At 39.2% G+C, this 13,016-nt stretch overlaps 1 protein-coding gene across 1 annotated transcript in view; it reads left to right on the plus strand.

Annotated features, from left to right (window-relative positions):
• Positions 1 to 3,069: 3,069 nt before the first annotated feature.
• grin2da (glutamate receptor, ionotropic, N-methyl D-aspartate 2D, a) overlaps positions 3,070 to 13,016 on the plus strand; it is a 207,017-nt gene continuing 197,070 nt past the window's right edge. Inside the window, exon 1 of the mRNA XM_032581124.1 lies at positions 3,070 to 3,387. The gene's annotated coding sequence lies outside the window, so the exon portion shown is untranslated. The remainder of the gene's footprint in view (positions 3,388 to 13,016) is intronic.

The following is a 13,016-nucleotide window of genomic DNA, read 5'->3' on the forward strand; positions in this document are numbered from 1 at the left end:
CATGCTGAATTAAAAACTCCATTTTCATTTCCAGATCACAGCATGTAGAAAATAAATAAAATGTGATCAAGTTTGATCACAGTAAATGTAATGTACACCATATTGTTACAGTAAAACACTAAACGTTACATTCGCAATCCCAATACACAAACAAAACGCATCAAACTATCTATGTGAGTTCATAGATGTGAGTTCAATATTTTTGCAAAATAGGCATCATTTCATCATGTCCAAACTGGGCTTAGTTAACTAGTTTTATTTATAAGTTGTCAAAAATTATTGTGGTTAGAAATATCTTCCATGTTTGGCAAAATGATACAGTGGTACAGGGATGTGATTCGGTTTGCTAAGTCCTATTCAGGATGTTTTTCTGAACATTTTCTCCAGTTTACTTGCACCCTGGCAGGCAGGGCTTTTATAGGCCAGAAGTTGAATCCCAGTGTCCAATTTACCACCACAACACTGCAGCGTAAACAAGACCCAAAATGTCTGCCCGTCAGTGCTTCTGAGCTATCCTCTGATAATTAGGGCCTATTTTTACATGTCTGTGAGCCGGCTACCTGACCAAGTGACTGGTGCCATCTCTTTTCTATGTTTAAGTCAAGATGCATGTACAGAGGCAGCTGGGTTTAAAAAGGTGTTTATGAAAAGAAAAAGAAAAAAGAAACACTTCATGGGAATCATTTTTTTCTGTCTTTATCTTTTTCCTTCTTTCAGAGAAATAAAATCCATAATGGACTGGTGGAAGATAAACTCATAGATCTACAGTTCTGTAAATGGTTGAGACCAACTGAGGCAAGCGAGAGCTCTTTCTCCCCTTTAGTGCTAATATGACAGCATTCTGTCACTACAGGATTCTGGAAAGTCTCTGGAACAATAAATGACAATTTTGTTATAATTGATATGAAAAACAGGGCAAATTTTGTGTTGGTGTGAATGATTTGTTCTTTAAGCCAAGGACTGAATCTGTAACTAAGTGGAAGAACGTGAAAGAGAAAGTGTAAAACAGTGAAATGAAAGGAATAAAAAAAGATGTAAAGGAAAAAAATACCAAACAATTATCATTGACTCCCCTCGGTGTTGGAAAGTGTCAGCGAGAACAAAGAAATATTTTTTTTGCTCTGTCACAATCAGGATGAGAAATTGGAAAATGTTAAGTGCATGTTTTCATAAAGTAGTTCATCCATCATCTTTGAATGTACTGAAGGCTGATTAGAAATCAGCATCAAAACAAGAAGCGCATCAATATATGCTCAGCACCACATACAAGAAAAAAAAATAATAATTTAAGCAAAGAAACAAGGGAAATGAGGCTGGATTGAAGGTGAACTCAAAGCAAAACGCAGAGGGAGCAAAAATTCCTTTGCACAACTTAAGCGTAATTACATTCTGGAAGACTTTTTTTTCTTTATATGAGTTGTTCAGCTCTTTTAAAGTGTCCTTGAGCAGCACTTCCTCTGACGTTTTCTCAGTTTTTGTAAACATTTTGCCTACGGAGTTTTATATTTACAGATTTTCTGAAAAGACATAATCACATAATTTATTTTTTGTTGCAGCTAGTGATTATTGCATTTGAAATAAAATGAAATTCTTTAAAAATGCATTGTAGTCGAGAGACACCTTGATCTGAGGCCCTAACCTGACTTTTATTTTCAAAGCAAACTGAGTTTTTCCCAATTCTGGAGCTCTTTTTTTTAATAGAGTTGATTTGAGAAAGACAAAAGTCTCCAAATGTCCAACAATTTTAAAATCATATTGATAGGATGTTATTGTCTTGCAGCTGGTCAAAATGTACAGAGTTTCTATTTCTTTGGCTAAATCTATGGAAACACCAAAGACAACACGGTGTGGTAGTGACGAAACATTGGCGCATGTAGGGTTATTCATGTTGAGATAGTTTGAGCCTGTTAGAATGGTTGTGATTTTTTTCCTTTAATTATTTCTAAGAGATCAATAGGCAACCGAAAAACAAAACGAATCACAACAGGCTTTAAATACTAAACAGATCAGCATTGTCTGATAAAAAAATAACACTAAAAAATAAGAAAGACCTTAAAAAAAATAAAGAGGACCCACGAGATGCATCATCCTTAGATGAGCTGCTTTACATTTTAAGTTACAGGCACAATATTCTGTTTACTTAAAGAGATTGTATGTGAGAACTCAGCACAAATTATTAATCAAAGGAAACTTGTATGTTGTTTTTCACAAATAAAACACTGAAAATGTGTGTTTGTTGAGTCTCTGCTTTTATATCTAGTCAACTGAGACCTCAAACATGTTTTTCTACCTCCATCTTCTCATCAACTCTGACCAGATTTCCGGTCAACTGCTGAGGAAAATTGTCCTATCAGCATGATTCTACCACCACCATGCTTTATGTCAGGAATATTTTCAGTCTGGTGTGTAGATGTCTGCAATACAATCTCACTGAGCCAAAAATGAAAATCACACTTTTTATATTTTTATTGGTAAACCAATAAAATAATCATTTTCTTTACTTATGTGCTACTCTGTTTCCTTCCATCCCAAGAAAATGGCTTGTGGTTGTAATGTTACAAAACAGGAAAAGTTAACTAGTCAGAATAGTTTTGGAAGGTTTACAAGGATGGTTTAAAGACTTCCACACAGGTCGTACTTGGGTATCAGATGCCAAATTTATTTGAATTAAAACAAAGCTTAGTATTTCAAACTTGCTCTTAATTTATTTATTTTTGTTGTGAGGTGTCCAACTAAATAGGTACGCGACTATTGCGGTAATTAATAGATGGAAGAAAGCGTGGAAATAAATTTGGGAGACATGTCTGTATGTCATAAAAATATGGGAGAAAGGAAAATGACATAAGGTGCCTGAAGACACGTTATAATTAAAAAAGGAGGAAATGCCCAGTTAGGTAAATGTGAAATGAATGATTCCAAATCGGCCAACTTAGTTTAGCATTCAACACGTGTCGTGAGGAAGTGATGAGGAGAGGGAGATGAAGGGAGGAAGGAGAGGAGAGAGGGAGGTAGAGAGACGTTGCTAGGTGACGGAGCGTACATACTGAATTTTAACAAAATCACGGGAGAAGAGAGAGTGAGTGAGAGGGACAGAGAGGTAGCAGCCAGCAACATGTAGCCTCGCTGAGTGGAGGAAAGGTCCAAACTGTGCGCGCGCCTGATTCCTTGCCTTGTTTTTCTTTTTTCTTTTCTTTTCTGTGGGGGACAACATGTTTCCGTTTCATCCCGGGGACATTATCCCGCAACATTAGTATTGATCCGGCTGCATGCCGCAGGAAATGTCCAGCGGAGGGATGGACAGATGGATTTTGGTGCACGGAGAGAAGAACTGGAGAGCAAAAAGAGAAGAGGAAGAAGAGGTGGAAGAGTGTGGGGCTGCTGAGAACAGTGAGTAAATTCTTCTGTCTGCTGTCGGACACTTGTTTTCCTCTCTCCCCCCCTTTGGGTTCTCACGTTTGAAGGTGAAAATGTTGCGCCACGTCTCGGAGAACTGTCTCCAGATTTGCCCTTCACATTCCGGCTCTCCACTGTGTGATGGTGCTGCGTTTCTCTGGAGCTTCTCGTGCAGACTCTCCACCGGCTCGCGCTGTTACGGGCAGGACGCAGCCGGCCGGTGCGCGAGGCTTTGACCCCTATGTCATTGATGCGCACGCACGCCAAACTGCTCGTGTTTTTTTTTTTTTTTGGCTGTCTTTCACCCGACGCGCACAAGCCTACAGACCGGTGTCTGGTCTGGTCCCTCCATCCCCCCCCCTTCCACCTCTCCCTCACGCATAAACTCAGAGCATAAGTTCTAGTCAGTGACAGAAGCAAGCAGCTGTGATTCAGAGGTGACATTTCTGAAAAGCCGCATACATGCGCCTGCGATTAACGCACAGACATTTGCATTCTGCAATTTCTCAGCTGGCTGTTGCGCATAGCCATCATATGTGAATTATGGCTTTCTCCAGAAACCTCCCCCCTCCACCTCCTTTTTCCTCACTCCCTCCTTCTTTCATCCCTTCAGTGTTATTAGCTGTGGGGCACCTATCAGATCTGGGATCCGTCTTCTGGTGTTTGTGTGTGCACGCATTAGCAGCTGGTGCACCAGCAAGGAACAAGCTGTTTGCATGAAGATCACTCCTCAGGACAGACAGGGGAGATTGGGATTCAGAGCTAGGAGAATTGACCATCTCTTTCCTTTCCTTCATCTTTCCTTCATTCCTTCCATCCATACATCCGTCCTTCTCTCCCAGTACTGCAAATACAGACAGTTCCTCAAAGCTTGATGAGATAAAACACTTCAGGGATTGATGATGATGGTGCCATTTTGGTTGTGTGTTTGTGTTTGTGTGGGCCTGATTCAACAGTTTGTCTTCATGCTTCACTTCAGTCCGCTGTGAATTGAATTTCCAGTCATGTAGCAAAAACACACTAATCATTCTTTTATTTCTTTACAGCTGCCTGTGTTAGTCTACATGGAGCAATATGGCAGAGTAAGAGCTCATGGTCAGTGTGGCATTAGCAGGAAAGATTGATATTTTCTTGGGAAAACAACAGGGCATGAAGTAAACATTTTTGCGTATGTGTGTGTGGGGATGCCTTTCTAACTCTGATACTCCCATGATGAAAACCTAAAATAAATCATTTAAAACTTGTTCCAAAATTCGAAATTAAAAACTGTGTATCCAAACAGTTGCATTGACCATTGAGAAGTGTGAGAATTGTCATTTTGCACTTGGTTGTATGACCTTGTGGCCCTTGCTGTAAAAAAACCCAAACAAACAAACAAAAAAAACCTCTGGCATCACTGTCCTCTTGCTTCCTCCATTTTGAGACTGTCAGCTGCTGAGCCAGCAGTGTTTTCCTGGTGTTTGGCCCAGTCCAGACATCCAGTCTTCTATAGAGCTGGACACTGTGTGACTGATAAAGATGGTTGCTTTCTGTCTGAGATTGTCAAAGGCTGAAAAGCTTATCGTATATTCGCTTTCACCCTCCCCTTTTCAAGGCCATTCACCACCAAGGTGAGTCTCTGGTCATCCGTGCAGAAAGTGGAGTGTGAGCAAGGCTTCCTTTTGTCATATCAGGTGCTTTGAAATAAATCAAAAATGATCAAGATGGTTACCAAGAGTTGTTGCTTAATTCCCTACAGGTCAGAGTTTGGAAGACGATGTGATAAAAAAAACAAAAAAACAAAAAAAAAAAACAAGGCGACAGGAGGCATGCTCTTTAAACCAGTTTGGGAATGTGCTAAAATGTAACTAAACGGTGGCAAAGTCTGTCAGATTCTTTAGTTAAATACACTGATTAGACATAACATTATGACCACTCACAAGTAGTCAAGTGAGCATTAACAGAGCACCACAGTTTGTCACCATGGGGCTACATAGCCTGTAGAAATAATGTGAAACTTTGAAAAACGTTCTGAATCTCTGGGTTCTGAGATAAAAGTGGAGGTTACATCATGTCTCAGAGAACTGTCTCCAGCTTTGCCCCTCACATTCCGGCTCTCCACTATGTGATAGTTCATGTGCTTTTGGTACATGTACCATATATCAAATGCATTGTTGCAGTACATACTGTACTTACTAAAACAGTATCCCTTAGTGGTTGTGGCAACATTTGCTAAATGTTGTGGCAACATTTAGCAACATTCAGCATGTGCCATGCTGAAAAGCAGAAATTGTTAAAAAATGGTTTGAGGAGCACAACAACTTTGAGATGTTGACTTGGATTAGCAAATAGTTATGGTCACTGCTTACTAATATCAGCAATACCAGTGGATAACTTACTTTTATTAATTCAAAACCTATAAATCGAGATTGCACCGTACTCTATTCATGTCCCACTGGTTTGATCAGATACAAATTGACAGAAGCTCAAAGAAACTATTAATTCTTGAGAGGTTCGTTATTGGTTGGCAGCCATATTAAATTTGAATGCATGATTGCTTGTGAACCTCTGACTTTCCAAGTACAAATTCCTTCTTCTCTACAAGTTACTGTTAACATTTTATCAGTATCCTTTCCAATGAAAAAACAAATGTGAATGTGGTGCTTTATTTTTTGCAGTATTGATTTTGTGAAACACTTTAATATGGATACTATCGATTACTTGTCACCCATTCTGAATAATTCACAATCAAATAAAAATCTCCCCTTAGTCAAGTGAAAAAGATATCAAGTGATACTTCTGCATCATAGGGGGAAGGAATTTGGTTTAGGTTTTTTAGTCTCTCTGCAGACTCCTCATCTCAACAAAATGATAAATGATATTCAGTCAAGGCACTTGTGATTTACTTGTAGCTTTCTGCAGGAGAGTGTTTCAACCCTGAGTGTTCCAAATCTTTTCCAAATATAATAAGTAAGCAAGTGTCCCTGATGGAAAACATTGCCTGATAATTCCAGTTGGGGTGAAATCTTGACAAAATATTGGTACATCTAATTCAAAATGCTTTTCATTAGACTACTAAAGCTTTTCACATCATACCATTAAACTAAATCAGCTCTTTGCATACAAGCATACAGCTGAAACAGATGTTGTAAAATGTTCTGCAACCTGTGCAGGTAATTTTTACAGAAATAGAAAAGAGAACAAAAAACAGTAATACTCCAAGCAAGTTAGAAACTATTTTTATTTTCAAGCCCAGGAAGATGATTGTAACTGATAAACAATAAGTCACAATACCAATTCTATTATACTTTTGAAAGTTCCACGAGTGCATTAAACAAGGAAAATAGCTTAAAGAAGCAAAAAGACCAGAAGGCGGCGGCAACTGAAGCTTTTATCAGAATTCCAACTACCTGTATTTCTGTTACATCTCTCCATAAAATGAAAGAAATGGAAATTAAAGTTAAGCTTAAAGGACAAGTGAATGTGGTTTGGATCTTGCCGACAGTCTTCTTTATTGTTGTCGTGGTGAAAGTTTGGAACATGTAATTAAGATTGCAAGTTCGTCTGCAGGGTTAGTACTTTAAATGTTGACTCAATTAACTTTGAGTCTAAGTGAGTTGTTTGGTTTATTTCAATGAGACCCTTCATTATGTTCTATATGTTTATCCAACTATCTCTCTCTGTTGTGTTTCTGTTTATTATCACAATGTGATAGCAAGTTGTTAGGTAATTGTTTGTAATATGTCCACTGCTGTTGCGTATTTATGCCTTGCAGCTGTCTCTGTATCCCAGCCTTTCTTTTTTCATCAGCTGTTGGCAACAGACGTTTGGAGTTGGGTCGATGATGAGTTCACACTACCCGACTATCCAGATCCATGTTTGTTTGACTGTGACTGAGGTCGCGTTGGATCGGTTCTCCTCACACACTTGCAGACCCCAGTCTTCATTCCATCTCACGCTAACAGATTTTTGCTGTGACTTTTCCTGCTGAATGACTGCAGCTACAGCAGACTGATGCAGATTTGACCCAACTGGGAATATGGAATAAAATGGGGAAGAAGTTAATGTATTGTGGCCCCAGCTTCAGTTGAACCTAAACAAAGAGGTGTTGTTTCCAAAATTAAAAGCTCCTGTAGAGTATTATTAAACTCCCCTTACTAGCCATTAATCAAAAATATTGCTGATGTCTTTCTGTAAACAATATTTTTTTAACATTTTGAAAAGTGATCATTGCAGAAGTAAAGAGATGGAATATTAATTTAGGATGTATTTCAATGAATAATTTAATGTATGAGGTGCACTTTAATGCAACATAAGGGTATTGCTGTGGACATGAAATGCAGTGTAAAAGTGCTGTGGCCTTATAGCAGTGGAGAACAGCTATGTAAAATGTATTGGCAATGGTCACCTTTCCACAGACATGTTACTTTACTGCTCACATCTGGTTAAATGATAAAAGATACCCTGTAGATTAAAAACGTGTCACTGCTGTTGTGTTCCCTATGGATTGTTGTCACCTGTCATGCTGACCACAATCTTTCAAAAAATATTTACTGTCAGCAAGATCTCTGCATGTGTGCAAGTACATCAAGCTTTAGAATTTCATGGGCCATGTAATGACTCACTAGAGGGACCCTGAAAATCAGCCACGACTCAGGAGTGAGCAGAAAACTCAGATATTTATTAAAACACAGCTCAGACTGGGCACACTGTATCGTCAGCTGCAGCACTAGCTTGGCGATCAGGTACTGGAGTGATCAGCTGTGGGACGAGGAGGAGAGCAGATGCTGCACTGACGCAGGGCTCAGGAGGAAGTGCCCGGGGAGGGGACGCGCTGATGCAGGGCAGCGCACTAACTCCGTGAAGCAGCAGAAGTCCAGCAGAAGTACCAAATCCAGATCCAAATTCTTGGTCAGACGGGCCAAGGTCATGCACGATGGGGCTGAGAGCAGAATCCGTGGGAGTAGGCAAGAGCAGTGTAACCAAAACAGGCGTGGGTCGAAATCCAGATGGGGGGTCAGTAACAGTCCAACAAGGGCAAGGCAAAAGGGGCAAATCCGGGGAACAAGAGCGTGGTTGTAACGATGAAGGCGAGATAGGACTGCTGGAAAACTACTTACTGAAAGCGTAAGATAATCTGGAAGCGTGGTTGTGACTGAGAGAGGCTTAAGAAGGAAACAACCAGGGAGTGACACAGGTGCAAGGAATAACGGAAATGAAAAATCGGCTCAAAACAAAAAACACCGAGCACCATGTGAACATTAAAGGCCATTGTAAAAATGAAAAAAGTGTTAAAAGGCAGAGGGATCATAAAGAGCTCTCAGCATGGAGAGCTATAGGGTGGTGTAAAACAGGTTCAGAAACTTTTGCACTTTCTGAAAGCAACCTTGTTGTAGGTGTTGCATCCTTTACTACAGAACTGCAGATAATCCCGTAATCACTGAGGTCTTTGAGGCATCCAGGCTGAAGAGATAATAAGCTGCTACTGTAAAAAGGACTTTTAAAGAGAAATGTTTCCAAAAAGTGCTGGCAAACAGCAAAGCAGCTGGAGTTGGTTGAAAACAGAGGAAAGTGAGTGGTAAGCACAGCATTGTCTGCAGAGAGAGGATCCAGTTAGCTGAATCTGAGGCTCCAATGAAAGAATCAATCATTGGAAGTAACACCGGTAGTCTGGAAAGGTAAAAGAGTAGCAGATGGGGAGCTTCTTATTTACACCTCCACAAGATTTCTTTGCAAGCTGGAGTGTCGACAAGTCAATCTTTCACCAAAAGCTGAAAGTGTCCTGAAGAAAATCTTAGTCATTTGCAGGTTAAAGCTCGTTGGTAAATATGTTGTATGACTATTACCCATTACATTTGTTAAATGAGTTGTTCATTGATTTTGATAGTTGCAGTGATGCATCTAAACAGCACTATCAACCCAACCAGTTTCATGGCCCTCATGCGGTTTTGTTGCATTGGACTGTCTAACCTTAGGGTTGAATTTACTTGAATGCCAACTCATGGGAAATTTAACAAGAGTTTTAAATGTTTAGTTAGGAGACTCTCCTATTGAAATTCAAACTGTTTGAATGACCTTAAGAAAAACAGCTCCTATTAATGTGGTAAAATTTTTAGATAATTGTCAAGTGCATTTGATTAGCTTTACAATGAGCACAATGTGTCCTCTGCACTGACATGGAAACTGCTTCCCTAGACTTTATCCATTTGAAAAAAAAACAAAAAAACTTTGGGAAACTGGAAAGCATTATAGTTTAATATTTTTTGCACCAGATCCGTGTAGTTTTACTTTCCTATAATTATTGGCAAAAATCCATTATTTTTTTTAGAATTTTGTGGGATCAATTAACTTCTTAGGAAATTTAGGGGTTAAAAGTTTACAATTGAAGCATATTCTTTTTAAAAATCATAACATGGCATATGTGTTGAGTGTGGAGAAGCACTTTTCTCTGCATGCTTGTACTTCAGAGCATTTCTCTAAAACTAGGTTTGGTTTCAGTACAAAACAAACTTTTAGCAGCTTCTGATATTATACTGCTCTGCCTTTACAGCCGATAATGCAATAATCACACGTGAGAAAGCACAGCAGGTTCTGGAAACACAGAGGGCAATTTAATTGCCCAGTATGCTGTTATATGAGTCAGGGTGCAGGCAAACTGGACCTCACCTAAATCAAATGTGTATGCTGTTAATATAGTTGTGCTTTATGAAACGGTGAACCTGTGGTTGTATAGGTCTGTAAATCATTTAACTGAAACAAGGCCTGGATGTGTGAAATTAATCAAAATTGCTCGAATCTGGAATTATATTTCAACCTGAGGTTTTCAGTATGTGACATGACTAAGAATAAAGCTAGAGAGGTTAGCAGTATCTGTTACTTGTTAGCAACAAACCTTTGGATGTTAGACATGTTTAATCCCACCTGCAACATGAGCGAGGACAGAAGAAGGGGGGGGGCTGATCCAAAGACATGGGAGAGGAAATGGAGTAAGGAAGGGAAGGAGTGATAAATGAAATAGATTAGAGCAAAATGAAGGCACAACAAGAATCAAACCCCCCACTTGTTGCGCGGAGGCGCCTCTGTGTAACTTGCCACCTGCTCTGCTGTGTTGCTGTGTTTGAATACAGCACTAGAGCTTGTCATGTGTCATCACTTCCCACAATCCATCACAGCTTAGTGGTGGCAAGGCAGAGCAGACTTGTCTCTCTCTCTCTGTCTTTCTCCTGCTCTCCCAGCGCAGCTGATCTTCCTCTCTCGCCCTCCGTCTCTTTGTTTACTTCTCTTCGCTACAATCACACAAGTTCAATTGTAACACTAAGTCGGTTGAATATATCATTTCTTTCAGATAATCCTCTGAATGCTGTTGAAGTGTTCTCATATTCATGTCAGTATATGTGAAAGCGAGATAGTCAGTGTTAGTTAAAAATTTGACAACAGACTAAATGAGTTCAGCCATTTTCATATTTTCTTTGGCTTACAGCCTATTCCACTCCACTTCTTTTTTACTTGATTCGTTACCTACTGTTTTCTTTCTTAACTTATGACTTTTTTTACTCGTTTATTTTCCAATTTTATGCCCTTTCATCTGATATCTTCAGTTCTTACTTATTCTCTTTTTTGTAGATTTAATGTCCAAATTAATCTCTTTCCTAATGCTCTGTCTATAATATAGTCTTTCATTCCCTCTTCCTCATTTCCTACTTTAATTTCTTTCTTCTTACCTTCTCTTTATTTAAATTTTTAATGGTTATTCATTATACGGCTGAGGATATTTAACTGATACCTGCATTAGCTGGTGTTCTCTTTCTACTCAGTAATTGTTCTTTGTCTCTTTTTTCCAGTTTGTTTTTTCCTATTTTAATGTTCTTTTCAGCTTTTGTGCTTTATTCGCTTTCATATTCTTTACCAGGCTGGTAAATTTATTGCTTTCACTTCTCTGAGGTTTAACCATGGTGATCAGGTCAAGGAGTGAGAGTTAGACATCCCCTTTTCCAGGCTTACTCTCCAGTTATTGTGGTGAATCCCAAGTTGTTTCTAGGCCATAAGGGATACAGAGTGCATTCAGGAGGTTCTAGGTCCGTAGAGGGTCACCTCCTCATAACGCGTGCCAGGAAAACCCTTAAAAGGAAGCACTCAGTGGCCTTCCTGATCAGATGCTGGAACCAACTCAGCTCTCTTACTCAGTGCACAGGAACAGCACTTATAAGCTATTCTACAATGGGAGTCTGATCTTCTGAACCTACCTTTAAACCTTAGCCTGGTCACCTTACAGAGGAAGCTCTGTATAAATACGTAATAGGCTGGTAAGCTCTTTCTTCAAGTAGTGGAATATATTTAAGTCAGAATATCCCAACATTATTTTGTACAAAAATGTTACCCTTCCAGAAAAGGAAAATATATTCATGTTTTACCTTGGTTTCATTTTAGAATTTTCACTATGTGTTGCAGCCTGTTTATAGCAAGAAATGATTTGCAGCTATTTTTTTCATTCATCATCACTTCACAAAATACGTCATTTTTAGGCATTTTTTTAAAACAGTAACATTTCAGTTTCTTTATTACATGCATTTCAATTCAGTACAACTCAATTACAGCTCAGTTTAACTCAGATTCAGATTTAAATATAAATATTTCCGTCTTTCTTTTCGTCTTGCGTTTCTCTCCTCTACCAGGTCCAGTTGAATTTTTTGTGAAAATCAACTCTACTGCATCCATCACATTTCCTCTTGCTTTTTCTATACATTTTTCCAATTTATCTTCTTATGCGAGTCTTCAGCTTGGTTTTTCCTCTGTAATTTCCCTCACGGTACTCCCTCCCTCTTTAATTAATTGTTCATTCCTCCGGATCCTCCCGCTCCCAGCCGGGCCATTCATATCTGCAGATTTTTTTTCTCATTCTCCTCTTTATCGGCACGCTAAATCAGATTCTTTGAATGGATGCCTGAGAACAAGGAGATGAATGAACCACAATACACTCCTAGGTGTTTTTCATCAAACTTAGACATCACTCCCGCTTGTCCTCCGTGTTCCACCTCCTCATGCACATACTAACACACTCTCCTTCAGCACATCTGATACTGGGCTCACATGTCTGTGGACATAAAACTAAATGGACAATGGACATGCAGTATCAGACAAAGAGAAAGTATGGTGACTTGGAGAAAGAAGGAGCACAAGCATTTAAGCAGAACACAGGGATGACATATTAAGAGAGGAGTGCTATTAAAGTTATTGAAGAGAAGAAAAATAAAGAGGGTTAAAAAATAAAAAATGAAGGAAATGATGGTGGAAAAGAGGTGAGGAGGTGATGAAACTAGAGAGAAATAAAAACTAGCAGAAGGAGGCTGCAGACAGTGTTCTAAGAGATACAAAAAAAAAAGAATGAATAAAAATATGTGAAAGATGTAAATTGCCCAGAGAAAGACAGAGAGGAATGAAGAAATATGCACGCAAAAAGAAATGAAGTAACAATGAGAAAAACTGAAAACCGCTTAGCAAGTAACAATGCATGGAGTATGCGCCATGAGTCGATGGGGAAAAGAAAAGAAAGCCATAAGAAAGGTGAGAGCGAGAGCAGAAGAGATGGTGGACAGAAGCCAGGGGCTGACATCTGTTTGAGGCAAAGGACCGCAGTGTCAATGTTA

The sequence above is a fragment of the Xiphophorus hellerii genome, chromosome 13 (genome assembly GCF_003331165.1).
Source record: "Xiphophorus hellerii strain 12219 chromosome 13, Xiphophorus_hellerii-4.1, whole genome shotgun sequence".
NCBI classification, from domain to species: Eukaryota; Metazoa; Chordata; class Actinopteri; order Cyprinodontiformes; family Poeciliidae; genus Xiphophorus; species Xiphophorus hellerii.